The 15192-nt window shown below is 33.4% G+C and overlaps 1 protein-coding gene and 1 pseudogene across 1 annotated transcript in view; both read left to right on the forward strand.

Annotated features, from left to right (window-relative positions):
- The first annotated feature begins 618 nt into the window (after positions 1-618).
- On the forward strand, positions 619-14237 carry LOC111508400 (eukaryotic initiation factor 4A-like; annotated as a pseudogene).
- The window catches only part of LOC111508250 (eukaryotic initiation factor 4A-II), a 47794-nt gene continuing 44008 nt past the window's right edge, over positions 11407-15192 (forward strand). Inside the window, exon 1 of the mRNA XM_074173771.1 lies at positions 11407-11545. The gene's annotated coding sequence lies outside the window, so the exon portion shown is untranslated. The remainder of the gene's footprint in view (positions 11546-15192) is intronic.

Here is a 15192-nt window from a genome sequence, read left to right on the forward strand (position 1 = left end):
GTGTTTGAAAAATCATGTATAAATGTATTTTCTTTTCATGATTTTTCGTTATTTAATTTGAAAAGACTGTTGATATATTTTTCCAACTTTTGTAATAAACGTAGTTTATAATATGCTTATTCATACTGATATTTGAATATTTTTATTTTACGGGTGATAAATATGTGATAAATAATATAGGTTATAATTATATAAGTATGCATATCTCATAAATTTTTTTAATGATAAGTTGTTATTGTTATTTAATAACTTTTTCGTAGTTGACAACTTTAGGACCCAAGTTATTGATTAATTTGGTGTTATTTTTTTATTGAGGAAAACCGCTTATATTAGCGTAAATAACTTTTCGGTATAGTATTTAGAAATAGTATTTGAATATACACTGACCTCATTTTTGAGTCCTTCGATATAAATTATAATTTTCTTAACAAAATAAATAAATGAATTTACATATACAGACAAAGGGAGGCCAGACAGAAAGTGAAGGGAGGGGGGTTTCGCATTTTCGACAACTATCATCCCTTCTTTTTTGAAATTTCTACCTGATAATAATATAAAAGGGCCATTCCATGGCTCTACACCAACACTTACTTCGCGTAGGGGTGAACCGTGATCAACACTCTACACCATCAACTACAACTAACGATTTGATCTTCACAAACTTCATTTGAAAAATATATCACGACATTCTTCAACAGTGATTTGAATACTATTGAAGAAGCTACAGTGTTAGCGAAACATGTGATTTATTTTTCAAATAAAGTTTGTGGAGATCAAATCGTGAGTTGTAGTTTTTGAAATTACTATGGATCTTCATCAAGTAACGTCCGAATAAATCAGAAAAAAAAATTGTGTGAACTTACCAACGTTTACTTTGGAGTGCAGAGTGCAGTTTGTGAATTTTTTCCTTGAACAGTATGTCGTAAGTTTTTGTATATTCATTATTAATTACTTTCTTGAAGCATAACTACTTCAATCACTAACAAATTATTTATTGATTATACATCTGAGATTTTACTTTGATTCAAAAAATATAATAATAATAATGATAGATTTTAATGCCTCAGACTCCAAAATAGAATTATGAAATAGAGCAGAGTTCGGTCTTGACGGTAAGGTGAGTTATCGAAAAGAGCGCTTTTCATGAAGAATGCGAAAGGGCCCTAATTATTTGTTTTATCAGTTTAATAATTTTCACATAACAGTTTGCAAAGTCCTAAAAATAATTTTACATGAGAATATATGGAAAGTAGTTTAAAGTAAACGTATATATTTTCTAGATGTATAATATACAGGGTGTAACATAAGTACCTTAAAATATTCAAGTAACGTATTCCTTAAGAGAAAAAGTCTATATGAACTTGTGTCCAAAAATGCTTCGTTTCGGAGATACGGGGTGTTGAAATTAATTTTTTTTGTTCGCTTTTTGAAAATAACTCTTGCAAAAAATAAGTTATTTGCACGAAAATTGGTACCCGGGGTTTTTTTGACGTGGGAAATCACAATTTTATATTAATTTTCATATAACATCTTGAGGGCGCTGTGTACGCTGTCATTATTTATTTCAAATTGCCCTAACTTTTTTGACAGTAAACTTTTGGTACTTTTCATAAAACAACCTAATTCCCACACATTTTCCAAGTAAAAAAGGTACACCTCATCAACAACGCTGGAGGTGATCGTTTTCGAGATATTTACAATTTTCTATATCGATGCCTATTACTTTATAACCAATTTTTGTCACTCTCCGCTTGCAAATTGAGTTAATTGAATCGAGTAGGCTATGAAAGTTTCTATATAAAAATAGAAGTTCGCTGTCACATTTTCAACTATTAATTGACAAATTCACAGTTTGGAGTTTACAAAGTGATTTTGTTGGTACCATGACCGACTTTACGAATGCTGAAATGGCTGATATGGTTTTTGCATACGGCTTGGCTGACGGAAATTCAAGCGAGGCTAGACGCATCTATCAAAAAAGGTATCCCCAACGCGAGACTCCTTGTGCAGCGACACTTGCGAATCTTCCCAGCGAATTTCCGAATCTGGAAGCTTTGAAACAAATTCTGCAGTGGGACGGCCACGGACTACAAGAACTGTAGAATTGGAGGAGGCGGTTCTCGAAGAAATTAGTGAACATTCAGAGACAACTACAAGAAAAATTTGTCAAACTTCAAATGTGAGTCACATGACAGTTTACAGAATTTTAAAGGAACAGCAATTATATCCTTATTATATTCAGCGTGTCCAGGCACTTACGCTACGTGATTTGCTCAATGGCTTCAAAGAAAAGTCGAACAACATGCGCAAATTTTATCGAAAATCCTCTTCATAACTGAGGCTAATTTTTCATGAAATGGTATCATGAACTTCCATAACAACCACATCTGGGCGGAAGATAACCCACATGCGATAACGCAAACTAATTTCCAAGACAGATTCTCTTTTAATGTATGCTGGGTACGCATAATTGGGGATTATTTAATTGGGCCTATTTTCTCCCCTTACGTTTGAATGGAGATGCTTACGTACATTTTTTGGAACACGAGCTTCCCCAAATTATGGAAGATGTTCCCATTGGTCTACGAAATCACTCTTGGTTTATGCACGATGGAGCTCCTGCTCATTTTAGTGTGATAGCAAGAAATTTTTTAGACGTAGCATATCCCCAACGATGGATAGGAAGAGGAGGCACTGAGCTTTGGCCCCCGAAGTCCGGACCTCAACGCCCTCTAGATGTTACATGAAAATTAATACGAAATTATGATTTCACACGTCAAAAAACCCCGGGTACCGAATTTCGTACAAATAACTTATTTTTGCAAGAGTTATTTTCAAAAAGCGAACAAAAAATTAAATTTCAACGCTCCGTATCTCCGAAACGAAGCATTTTCGGACACAAGTTCATATAGACTTTTTTTCTTAAAATTGTCTCAGGAATACGTCACTTGAATATTTTAATTTACTTATGTTACACCCTGTATAGTAAGTACACTAGTAAATAGCGGAATAAACTGATCAAATCAATACCCAGTAAAATATTTTCATTTTATTTCGTTTTAAACTTATATGACCGAAGAGGAATCAATTAGTCATGAGGCTTGATAGAAAAGCTTTGAGTTACATTGAAAATATGTAAAATAGAAAACAATGTTTCATTATTAATGTTTCTAATAACGTTCCTTATTGAATACTCCTAATATTCTTGTCATTATTTTCATTTTCATTCTTTGTAATGAATATTTCTTTTGTTTTTAAATCCTATCATTTTGATTTACCTTTTTTAATGGTTGATTTCTTCTTTATTGATCAAATTTCTTTCAAGCACTACTCTTTTTTGGGGTTTTTCTAATATTTTATTATTAAATCTGTATTCGAACAACATCGAAATTCTGTTGTGGATTTAGTAGCGTTCTGTACTTTTTGGTATTACCTTATATTAAAATTCCGCTTCGTTTTTGATAATATTTCATTTTATTAATTCTAATGTTTGTCTGTTGTTGATTTAATCCTTAATTTTATTCCATATTTTGTTATATGATGTTATTAAAAAAAGTTCGAACTTCTACTGGTGAAACTTGGTTACTAATTTGAAAAAATTCTGTACATTTTTGGAACGGTCTGTACATTGAAAAAAAAAAACAAATACAGCACGTACCGATACTAGGTACAATACTACTCAGCAGAGTAAATTACAGAAATCAGCACTACCTGAACATGGTCCCTTCAGGGATTTGGGCTGCAGTTTGCAATCTCGGAAAACTATTAGATAAAGTGAAAAAGTGAATTATACTTCATTTACATTTTATGGCTTCAAACTTTTGTCTGAAAGAAATTGTACAGGCTACAGCGCGATGACCGCCGGTTAGCCGTATTTTGGAAATAATGGGATTCATATCCTGAAAATTGGAAAAAGATTTTCCAATGTGATTTATCGAATGAAAATAATGGGGGTTTTCCAACACTTCCGGTTATACCGGAATTTGGTAGCACTTTCCTTAATACATATGTAACACCCTGTATATTCGCATAATTCTAATGTGAGTTTGTGTAATACACCCTATATAAAAAATGAACGAATTCATAAAATACGCTTATATAAATGACCAAATCAATCATTCAACAACTGCCTTCATTTGTTTCTATACGATTCCTTTGATTCCTTTAAATTAAACCATAAAATACTCATAAACGGTAAATAGAAAAATTTCATGCTCTTGCAAATTAATTGTTCGAAATTAAGATTTGGTAGCCCGTAGTTTTATAATGAACAGGCGCGTGATTTATTTTTTCAAGAAAAACTAAAATATCTCGTTAACGGTTGATTTTTTACATTGAGCATGGATTTGGAATCATGTCAGATATTCAAAAAATGAAAATATCGGGGAGTTACATTTGAATTAAGGGATTTGGTACCACCTCTCGGTATAACCGAAAGTGTTGGAAAGTCGTCATTATTTTTACTGTACTTTTTTGGAACGGTCTTTACACTTAATAAGGCAAATACAGCAAGTACCGATCCTGTGTACCTACCACTCAAAGCAAAATGGCACTACCTGGAAATAATCCCTTTATGGGTTTGGACTTCAGCATGCAAATTACATTTTATGACAGGCTTTATTTACATTTTATGGCAGGCTTTATTTACATTTTATGGCTTGAAAGTTTTTCCTGAGAAAAATTATATATTACAATGAGTATTGTTCACAGGGAATGTCCCCATGACAAATTCTCTACAATTTGGCACATACAGCCTAATATGTCCCATGAATGTGAATATTATTAATTAGTTTTGCTTTCGTTTTACTTCCTACAGAATTGTTTGTTCGTTATTAAAATCCTGCATCGTCTTCAAAGGAAATATTTGAACTCTAATTTGTTGTAGAAGGGTAGAATGTTCTAAACAAACTGAAGTGAAAGAAATGTAGAGTAGTAAATTTTTTTCAAGCATTTCATATACATGTTTATTTGGTCAGATTACAGATCATATTTTTTTGCATCTGATAGTGCATATCTAATCGAACAAGCTGTACTTCACTCAACAATTGTTCATCTGGCGACATTGTAGGAAAATATTAGCTCCTCCATTATTTTACAAAGGTACGTGAGTGTGACAGATAAATTATTAATGCCTGCTAATGTTCCAACCCACTGTCTAATTGTACTTCTTCAGGCACTTTATGAGCAAGTTGTAGTTTATAGGAAATTGATTTGATAATAACAGAAATCGTTTATATTTGTATTGATAACACGAACAAATTTTGTGGTAGTTCAAACAGGAATCTTTTCATCTGTGCTTTGACTTTCAATATCAATTTCAATGAATATTGTGAAGGGATATTTTTCATTAATACTATCGACTGTTGAATTTGAGATTTTCAAGATCGCTGTGAAATTTTTATAATTCTCCCAGGATTCTTTTCTATATTTTATATTGGTTGACTGTATATCCAATTATATATAATATATATATATATATATATATATATATATATATATATATATATATATATAATATATATATAAATATATAATATATATATAAAATTTGGTAGAAGACCGATGATGGAAACAATTCTCCTAAAATATTTTATGCTACTCAGCACTTCCGGTGTACCGGATAAGTTCTATCTTGTTCATTTTAAAAGAAACACCCTACACTTTATTGTAGATTTATGTTCTACTTCAAATTTTAGATCATTCCTATTACCTATATTGCCTTTTTCAATTTGAATGGTAATTTGTTTGAAAGGTAAAAGTTAAAACTAAATTTGAAATCTATGGAAGAACAAATGAAATGGAAACACAAAAACCGACCAATAATTAATGCAATGAGTAAAAATTCAAAAAAAAATTAAAAACGCTAAAGTGTAGAATAAACATATTATTGTGTTCTGAAATAAAAATGAATTAATAAATGGGTTAACAATAAGTGAAATGTCAAATCTAGGTACATAAGCAACAAAGAATAAAATAAACTTTGAATGCAAATGGAATAATATAATCAAGATAAACACAAAAATTTGAAATAAAAAGGAAAAAAATTGAAAATAAAGATTTGAAAGCAAGTTACTTCATGACGTTTCGATTGTTAGTATCCACAATCGTCTTCGGGTGACTGGCCTGTTCTTGATATTCGCGACTATTTAGCTTTCGCTGCTTCTTACTCTCCCCTTCCTCAGTACTTTGTTTTCAAGTAACAGCCTAAAAATGTCAATTTTTCATGCAAGATGTATTCCAAAATTATTTATTAAAGTATATGAATAAAAACTGGAAGAAGTCAGCCAAATAGATCCTCTATATTTTACTAATTCATCGCGATCAACATTAAACATATCGATAAGTTCAATCACACATAGTTTTCATTTAGATTCACTTAAAATTATGTGGGATGAGTATTGTGGAAGCTTAATGAAATATATCTAAAATCTGAGATATATTAAAAGTATAATAAAATATTACGCGTTTCAGCCAGCGAAGTTTGAACCTATTTCTATGGTTATATCTCATCAGTCGATACAGTTTCCAGAGAGTCACCCTTGAGGAATGATCTTTGTGGATGAGTTATAGTTGCAGGCAGATAAACAACCACACATTTCAATAAAAATAGCTCCAATTACTCCTTGTAGCCGGTTTTGCAATATGTTCAAAATTCGTAACGTATAATTTTTTTGCAGGAATAATGGGGATAATATGGAAGGAGCTGCAACTCTTGACGGACCTGCAGGCATGCAACCTGACGGAGTCATACAGACCAACTATGACACTGTCGTCGATAATTTTGAGGACATGAACCTGAAAGATTAACTTCTTAAAGGTATTTACGCCTACGGTTTTGAAAGACCATCTGCGATTCAACAAAGGGCGATCATCCCTTGCATAAAAGGACATGACGTTATCGCCCAAGCCCAATCCGGTACGGGTAAAACAGCAACGTTCTCTATTTCAATCCTGCAGAACATCGATACCAAGTTAGATGAGTGCCAAGCTTTGATTTTGGCACCAACACGAGAGCTGGCTCAGCAGATCCAGAAAGTGGTGATTGCGAGGAGACTTTATGTTTACTAAATGCCAAGCTTGCATTGGTGGTACAAATGTTAGAGAAGATATCAGGAAACTTGAAGCTGGTGTGCATGTAGTTGTAAGCACACCTGGTAGAGTATTTGATATGATTGAACGTGGCGCCTTAAAAACAAGTCACATCAAGATGTCCGTACTGGATGAGGCTGATGAAATACTGTCTCTAAAGGGTTCTTAGATCAAATCCATGATATTTTCAAAACGATCAATGCGGACGTTCAAGTTGTGTTACTGTCGGCGACCATGCAAAATGAAGTGTTGAAGATAACTAACTAACAAAAGGTACACTTTTGTAATGGTTTCTTTATAAGTTATGGAATTGGTAAAAGCATATTTCGGTCTTTTAAAATATACAATGCAACTATGGAATAATATTCGTTATAAAACTGGGTTCAATACTATTCCCTAACTCTAAATCTGGCCTTTATTTATATTCAACAGGGTGCACTTTCATACACATTATATATATCTTGATTAATTCATCCACTATATTTGAAGGATACCTGTTGCTTTCAGCTATGTCCCTGATAACATTTTTCTCATTGTCATATACTCAAGAGGAACGTAACAAGCCTATGGACAACAAAATTTTGGCCCTTACATTTTGTGTTGTAGACAAAGAGTGAGATCTCTGGAATATATTTGAAAGTACCAGTATTCTTTCTATAGACATAAAATTCTGATTATTCCTAATCACATGGCATACACGAATGATAACTCGTCGTAATGAACCTGATTACTTATTACTTGATCTTTCCGGAGGCTTGACATTATATTTTGACCTCCCCGTATTTGTAATAAATTCACCTCCATGATTGAATATTTCGGGAATCGAGACAGAACATTTTCCTTGAAATTCTTCAGATGAACTCGAGCAGTTTGGTTCAACGGGTTCAGATTTTTCTTCGTTCTGTTTTCCACTTTCATTATCAGCGATAGGTAAAAGACATTTAACTTCTGATTCAAAGATCTGATTTGTATGACGTTACAGTCCAAAAACGTCAATTTTTCATGCAGGGTGTCTTCAAAAATTATTGGAGGTATATGAATAAAAAATGGTAAATGTCTGCCAAATAAATCCATTTTACTAATTCATCGCGATCAACATTAAACATAACTGTAAGTTCAATTATACCTAGACTGCATACTTTTTATTTAGATTTACTTAAAATTATGTGGGATGAGTATTGTGGAAGTTTAATGAAATATATTTAAAATCTGAGGTACATTAAAAATGTGATGAAATATTAGTTTTTTAAGCCAACGAAGTTTGAACCTATTTCTATGGTTATACCTCATCAGTCGATACAGTTTTCAGAAAGTCATCCTTGAGGAATGATCTTGGTGGTATAGTTATAGTTGTAGGCAGATGAAAAGTAACCATACATTTCAATGAAAAATCTCTTCAAATACTCCATGTAGCCGGTTTTGTAATATGTTCAAAATTCGTAACGTATAATTTTTTTGCAGGAATAATGGAGATAATATGGAAGGAGCTGCAGCTCTTGACGGACCTGCAGGCATGCAACCTGACGGAGTCATACAGACCAACTATGATATTGTCGTCGATAATTTTGACGACATGAACCTGAAAGATGAACTTCTTAGAGGTATTTACGCCTATGGTTTTGAAAGACCATCTGCGATTCAACAAAGGGCGATCATCCCTTGCATAAAAGGACATGACGTTATCGCCTAAGCCTAATCTGGTACGGGTAAAACAGCAACCTTCTCTATTTCAATCCTGCAGAACATCGATATCAAGTTAGATGAGTGCCAAGCTTTGATTTCGGCACCAACACGAGAGCTGGCTCAGCAAATCCAGAAAGTGGTGATTGCGTTAGGAGACTTTATGTTTACTAAATGCCTAGCTTGCATTGGTGGTACAAATGTTAGAGAAGATATCAGGAAACTTGAAGCTGGTGTGCATGTAGTTGTAGGCACACCTGGTGAAGTATTTGATATGATTGAACGTGGCGCCTTAGATAACTGAAGCTTTCATGAGGGATACAGTGCAAATTCTTGTGAAGAAAGATGAAGTCACTCTGGTAGGCATCAAACAATTTTATGTGTACGTTATAACAAATTTAGCTATGTATACTGATCCTTATTTAAAAAATCATGTTGATGATATCTAACGAACGAAACGTCGTATTGCAAATTGGTTCATAAGCATTTGTAACAAATATGAAACAGTTTTGATACTTATTTTGTCACTTTTCATATCATTCGAAAGAGGGACGGTTGACCCAAAAAACAAAATTCGACAACTGCCTTCATTGGTTTCCATACGACTCCTATTGAATTGAACAATAAGGTACTCATAAACGATAAATAGGAAAAAAGCTAGTTTTTAGCGATTATTTCAAAAACAACCACAAATATTCTCGATATGATTGTACTAGTTTCCCAACCGACTTTGTAGGGATAGCAACTAAAAAACGGCCTGTATAGTAACTTATTCCAGCATGATTAGGTTCATTTAGATTTATTTAAAATTAGGTGGGATGAGTATTGTGGAAGTTTAATGAAATATATCTAAAACCTGACGTAGATTAAAAATGTAATAAAATAATAGGTGTTTGAGCCAAAGGAGTTTGAACCTATTTCTATGGTTATATCTCATCAGTCGATACAGTTTTCAGAGAATCATCCTTGAGGAATGGTTTTGCTGGTATATTTATAGTTGCAGCCAGATTGAAAATAACCACACATTTCAATGAAAATAGCTCCAAATACTCCTTGTTGCCGGTTTTGCAATATGTTCCAAACTCGTAACGTATAATTTTTTTGCAGGAATAATGTAGATGCTATGGAAATAGCTGCAGCTCTTGACGGACTTGCAGGCATGCAACCTGACGAAGTCATACAGACAAACTACCATACTGTCGTCGGTAACTTTGACGATATGAACCTGAAAGATGGCTTGGTTTTGAAAAACCGTCTGCGATTCAACAAAGAGCGATCACCCCTTGCATAAAAAAGGATATTATGACGTTATCGCCCAGGCCCAATCGGGTACTGGTAAAACAGCAACCTTCTCTATTTTAATCCTGCAGAACACCGCTACCATTCCAGGATCCTCATCACTGCTGATTTGTTGGCTCGAAGTATCGATGTGCGACACGTTTCACTTGTTATAAATTATGATTTGCCTTCAAATAGAGAGAACTACATTCACAGGTGAGTCATACTCATTTTATGTTTCGAAAGGATGTTGCTTGAAATTCTTGTAATGAAATACTTAGCACACTAATTTTGATAACTAATTTTAGCTGATCCCACTGTTGCTATCTCGGAAACTGTAAGACCTACGGTTGAGTTATAGCTAAAAGTTCCCTGTTTTGGGGAACTAGAATATCTTTTCAGATCGAGAATAGTAGTGGTTGTTTTTAAAATATTCGCCAAAATCTAGAATTGTCGAATTTCGTTTTTCAGCTCAATCGCCTTCATTTAAAATGATATAAAAAACCGCAAAGGAACTTTCAATACTGTTCTAAATTTGTTATGATCTGCTATTAACCAATTTACAATGCGACGTTTCGTTCATTGCATTTAATCAACAACTTTATTTTTTCAAATACAGACTTCTAGTTGTTTTCATCTAGTTTTGTAGATACTGCTATAACAAATTTAGCTATGAATACTGGTCGTAATTTAAAAAAAAATAAGTTGATGATGACATATAATGAACGAAACGTCGTATCGCAAATTGTTTCATATCAGTTTGTAACAAATATGAAATAGTTCTAACAGTAATTTTGCCACTCTTGATATCATTCGAAATAAAGGCGGTTGAGTCAAAAAACAAAATTCGACAGTTCTAGTTTTTAGTGAATATTTCAAAAACAACCACAAATATTCTCGATATGAAAAGAGATTGTATTATTTTTTCAAAACAAGACTTTTTTGTCCAATTCAACCGACTTTGTAGGTATTACCGTTTCCGGGATAGCAACAGAGGAATCAGCTAAAAAAAAATGACCTGTATAGTAACTTCTTCCAGCATGGTTAGTTATTATCTTTACTTAGACTTATACAAATCCATTCAAAATCACTCAATGTCAAATTGTTTGAACTAGTTCAACATTAGTGTATCGATTATGCACATGATGCAAGACTAATATTGGTCACAAGATTTAAGAATCACTAAAATTATTATACTTATTTTATTTTATTTTATGATGCTATTTTTCCACCAAGATCGCTGATGGTAGTGATGTGAACTGTTTCATAACTGATGATGATAATCAAATAACGACCATATTTATTTATAAGGATACTTTTCAATACTTTTTTTTTGTTTTCTAGGATTGGTCGTGGCGGCAGGTTTGGTCGTAAGGGGGTAGCTATAAATTTTGTTGCGGAGGAAGACCAGCGTACACTGAAAGACATTGAACAACTTTATAATACCAAGATTGATGAAGTGTCTATGAATATAGCTGACCTTATTCAGAAAAGTATAGTGAGTATGCGAAGTTGTACTAGGAAATTTTTAGCATTAACTATTATTAATTTTTCTGAGACTGTCAAATATTTTAAATCATTTTGCCAGCTGAGAAATGAGGATAAAACCATCAAATTTGAGAATTCAAAAGTGACTACTTTCAAGAATAGAATAAATTCCTTTATTTTTTGTGTTATTTGTATTTAAATTGTAAAATGATTATTCACGTATATCTGGAAACGTGCGGGTGTGGCAAACCTGTGTGATTCTCTATTTATTATGGTATTTCACTTAGAGATCAAATTTCTTCGGGCAACTGGTTCGTCTCCACGAGAATTTGATTGGTATTTCAAGAGGTTATTATATTCATAAGCAGTATAGAAGAATATTCTTTGAATCAACATTAAGTATACTTAAGTTGGTTATTTTGTACTTTACTTATCATTTTCTTTAGGTACACTTTTTTAATGGTTTCTTTATAAGTAATGGAATTGGTAAAAGTATATTTTGGTCTTTTAAAATATACAATGCAACTATGGAACAATATTCGTTATAAACTGGGTTCAATACTATTCCCTAACTCCTAAATCTGGCCTTTATTTATATTCAACAGGGTGCACTTTCATACACATTATATATTTCCTGATTAATTCATCCACTATATTTGAAGGATACCCGTTGCTTTCAGCTATGTCCCTGATAACATTTTTTTCATTGTCATATACTCAAAGGGAACGTAACAAGCCTATGGACAACAAAATTTTGGCCCTGCCATTTTGTGTTGTGGACAAAGGTTTGAGATCTCAGGAATATATCTGAAAGTACTAGTCTTCTTTCTATAAACATAAAATTCTGATTTTTCCTAACCACATGGCATACAAGAATGATAACTCGTCGCAATGAACCTGATTACTTATAAGTTAATCTTTCCGGAGGCTTGACATCAAATTTTGACTTCCCCGTATTTCTAATGAATTCACCTCCATGATCGAATGTTTCGGGAATCGAGACAGAACTTTTTCCTTGAAATTCTTCAGATGAACTCGAGCAGTTTGGTTCAACGGTTTCAGATTTTTCTTCGTTCTGTTTTCCACTTTCATTATCAGCAATAGGTAAAAGACATTTAACTTCTGATTTCAAGACTTGATTTGTATGACGTTACAGTCCAAAAACGTCAATTTTTCATGCAGAGTGTCTTTAAAAATTATTGAAAGTATATGAATAAAAACTGGTAAATGTCAGCCAAATAGATCCTCTATATTTTACTAATTTATCGCGATCAACATTACACATAACCATAAGTTCAATTATACCTAGACTGCATACTTTTTATTTAGATTTACTTAAAATTATGTGGGATGAGTATTGTGTAAGTTTAATGAAATATATTTAAAATCAGAGGTAGATTAAAAATGTGATGAAATATTAGTTTTTTAAGCCAACGAAGTTTGAACCTATTTCTATGGTTATACCTCATCAGTCGATACAGTTTTCAGAAAGTCATCCTTGAGGAATGATGTTGGTGGTATAGTTATAGTTGTAGGCAGATGAAAAGTAACAATACATTTCAATGGAAAATAGCTCCGAATACTCCATGTAGCCGGTTTTGCAATATGTTCAAAATTCGTAACGTATAGCTTTCTTGCAGGAATAATGGAGATGCTATGGAAATAGTTGCAGCTCTTGACGGACTTGCAGGCATGCAACCTGACGAAGTCATATAGACAAACTACCATACTGCCGTCGGTAACTTTGACGATATGAACCTGAAAGATGGCCTTCTTAGAGGTATTAACGCCTATGGTTTTGAAAAACTGTCTGCGATTCAACAAAGAGCGATCACCCCTTGCATAAAAAAGGATATGACGTTATCGCCTAAGCCCAATCGGGTACTGGTAAAACAGCAACCTTCTCGATTTCAATCCTGCAGAACATCGATACCAAGGTAGAAGAGTGCCAAGCTTTAATTTTGGCTTCAAACCGAGAGCTGTCTCAGTAGATCCAGAAAGTAGTGATTGCGTTAGGAAACTTTATGTCTACTAAATGTCATTTGTTATAAATTAGGTAAATGTCTATCCTCTATATTTTACTAATTTATCGCGATCAACATTGAACATAACTATGAGTTCAATTATACCTAGACTGCACACTTTTTATTTAGATTCACTCAAAATTATGTGGGATGAGTATTGTGGAAGTTTAATAAAATATATTTGAAATCGGAGGTAGATAAAAAATGAGATAAAATAATAATTTTTTAAGCCAACGAAGTTTGAACCTACTTCTATGGTTATACCTCATCAGTCGATACAGTTTTTAGAAAGTCATTCTTGAGGAATGATGTTGGTGGTATAGTTATAGTTGTAGGCAGATGAAAAGTAACAATACATTTCAATGAAAAATAGCTCCAAATACTCTTTGTAGCCGGTTTTGCGATTTGTTAAAAATTCGAAACTTATCATTTTTTTTTGCAGGAATGATGGAGATAATATGTGATATGGAAGGAGCTGTCGCTCTTGGCGAACCTGCAGGCATGCAACTTGACGGAGTCAGACGGACAAAACTTTGATACTGTCTTCGATAACTTCGACGACATGAACCTGAAAGATGACCTTCTTAGAGGTATTTACGCCTATGATTTCAAAAACCGTCTGCAGTGCAAATTGTTGTCAAGAAAGATGAGATCACTCTGGAAGGCATCAAACAATTTTATGTGTAAGTTATAATCTAATGAACGAAACGTCGTATCGCAAAGTGGTTCATATCAGTTTGTAACAAATACGAAATATTTTTGACAGTTATTTCGACACTTTTCATATCATTCGAAATGGAGGCGGTTGAGCCAAACAACAAAATTTGACAACTGCTTGTACAGTAACTTCTTCCAGGTTAGGTTCATTTAGATTTACTAAAAATTATGTGTGATGAGTATTGTGGAGGTTTAATAAAATATATCTAGAATCTGAGATAGATTAAAAATGTAATCAAATATTAGGTTTTTATGCAAACGAAGATTGAACCTATTTCTCTGGTTATACCTGATCAGTCGGTACAGTTTTCAGAGTCATTCTGTGAGGAATGATGTTGGTGGTATAGTTATAGTTGTAGACAGATGAAAAATAACCACACATTTCAATTACAATATGTCCAAAATTCATAACGTATTATTTTTTCGCAGGAATAATGAAGATGATATGAAAGAAGCTGCAGCTCTTGACGGACCTACAGGCATGAAACCTGACGGAGTCATACAGACAAACTACGATACTGTCGTCGATAACTTTGACGACATGAACCTGAAAGATGAACTTCTTAGAGGTATTCACGCCTATGGTTTTGAAAACCCGTCTGCGATATACAAAGAGCGATTATCTCTGGCATAAAAAATTATGACGTTATCGCCCAAGCCCAATCGGGTATTGGTAAAAAAGCAACCTTCTCGATTTCAATCCTGCAGAACATGATACCAAGATGGAAGAGTGCCAAGCTTTGATTTTAGCTCCAACCCGAGAGCTGACTCAGCAGATCCTTGTTTGCTTTGGCGATACAAATGTTAGAGAAGATATCAGGAAACTTGAAGCTGGTGTGTATGTATTTGTGGGTACACTTGGTAGAGTATATGATATAATTAAACGTGGCGCCTTGAAAACAAGTCACATCAAGGT

This window comes from Leptinotarsa decemlineata, unplaced genomic scaffold (genome assembly GCF_025532065.1).
Source record: "Leptinotarsa decemlineata unplaced genomic scaffold, Ldec_3_MD MMD2_tig00000505_RagTag_RagTag, whole genome shotgun sequence".
Taxonomy (NCBI): Eukaryota; Metazoa; Arthropoda; class Insecta; order Coleoptera; family Chrysomelidae; genus Leptinotarsa; species Leptinotarsa decemlineata.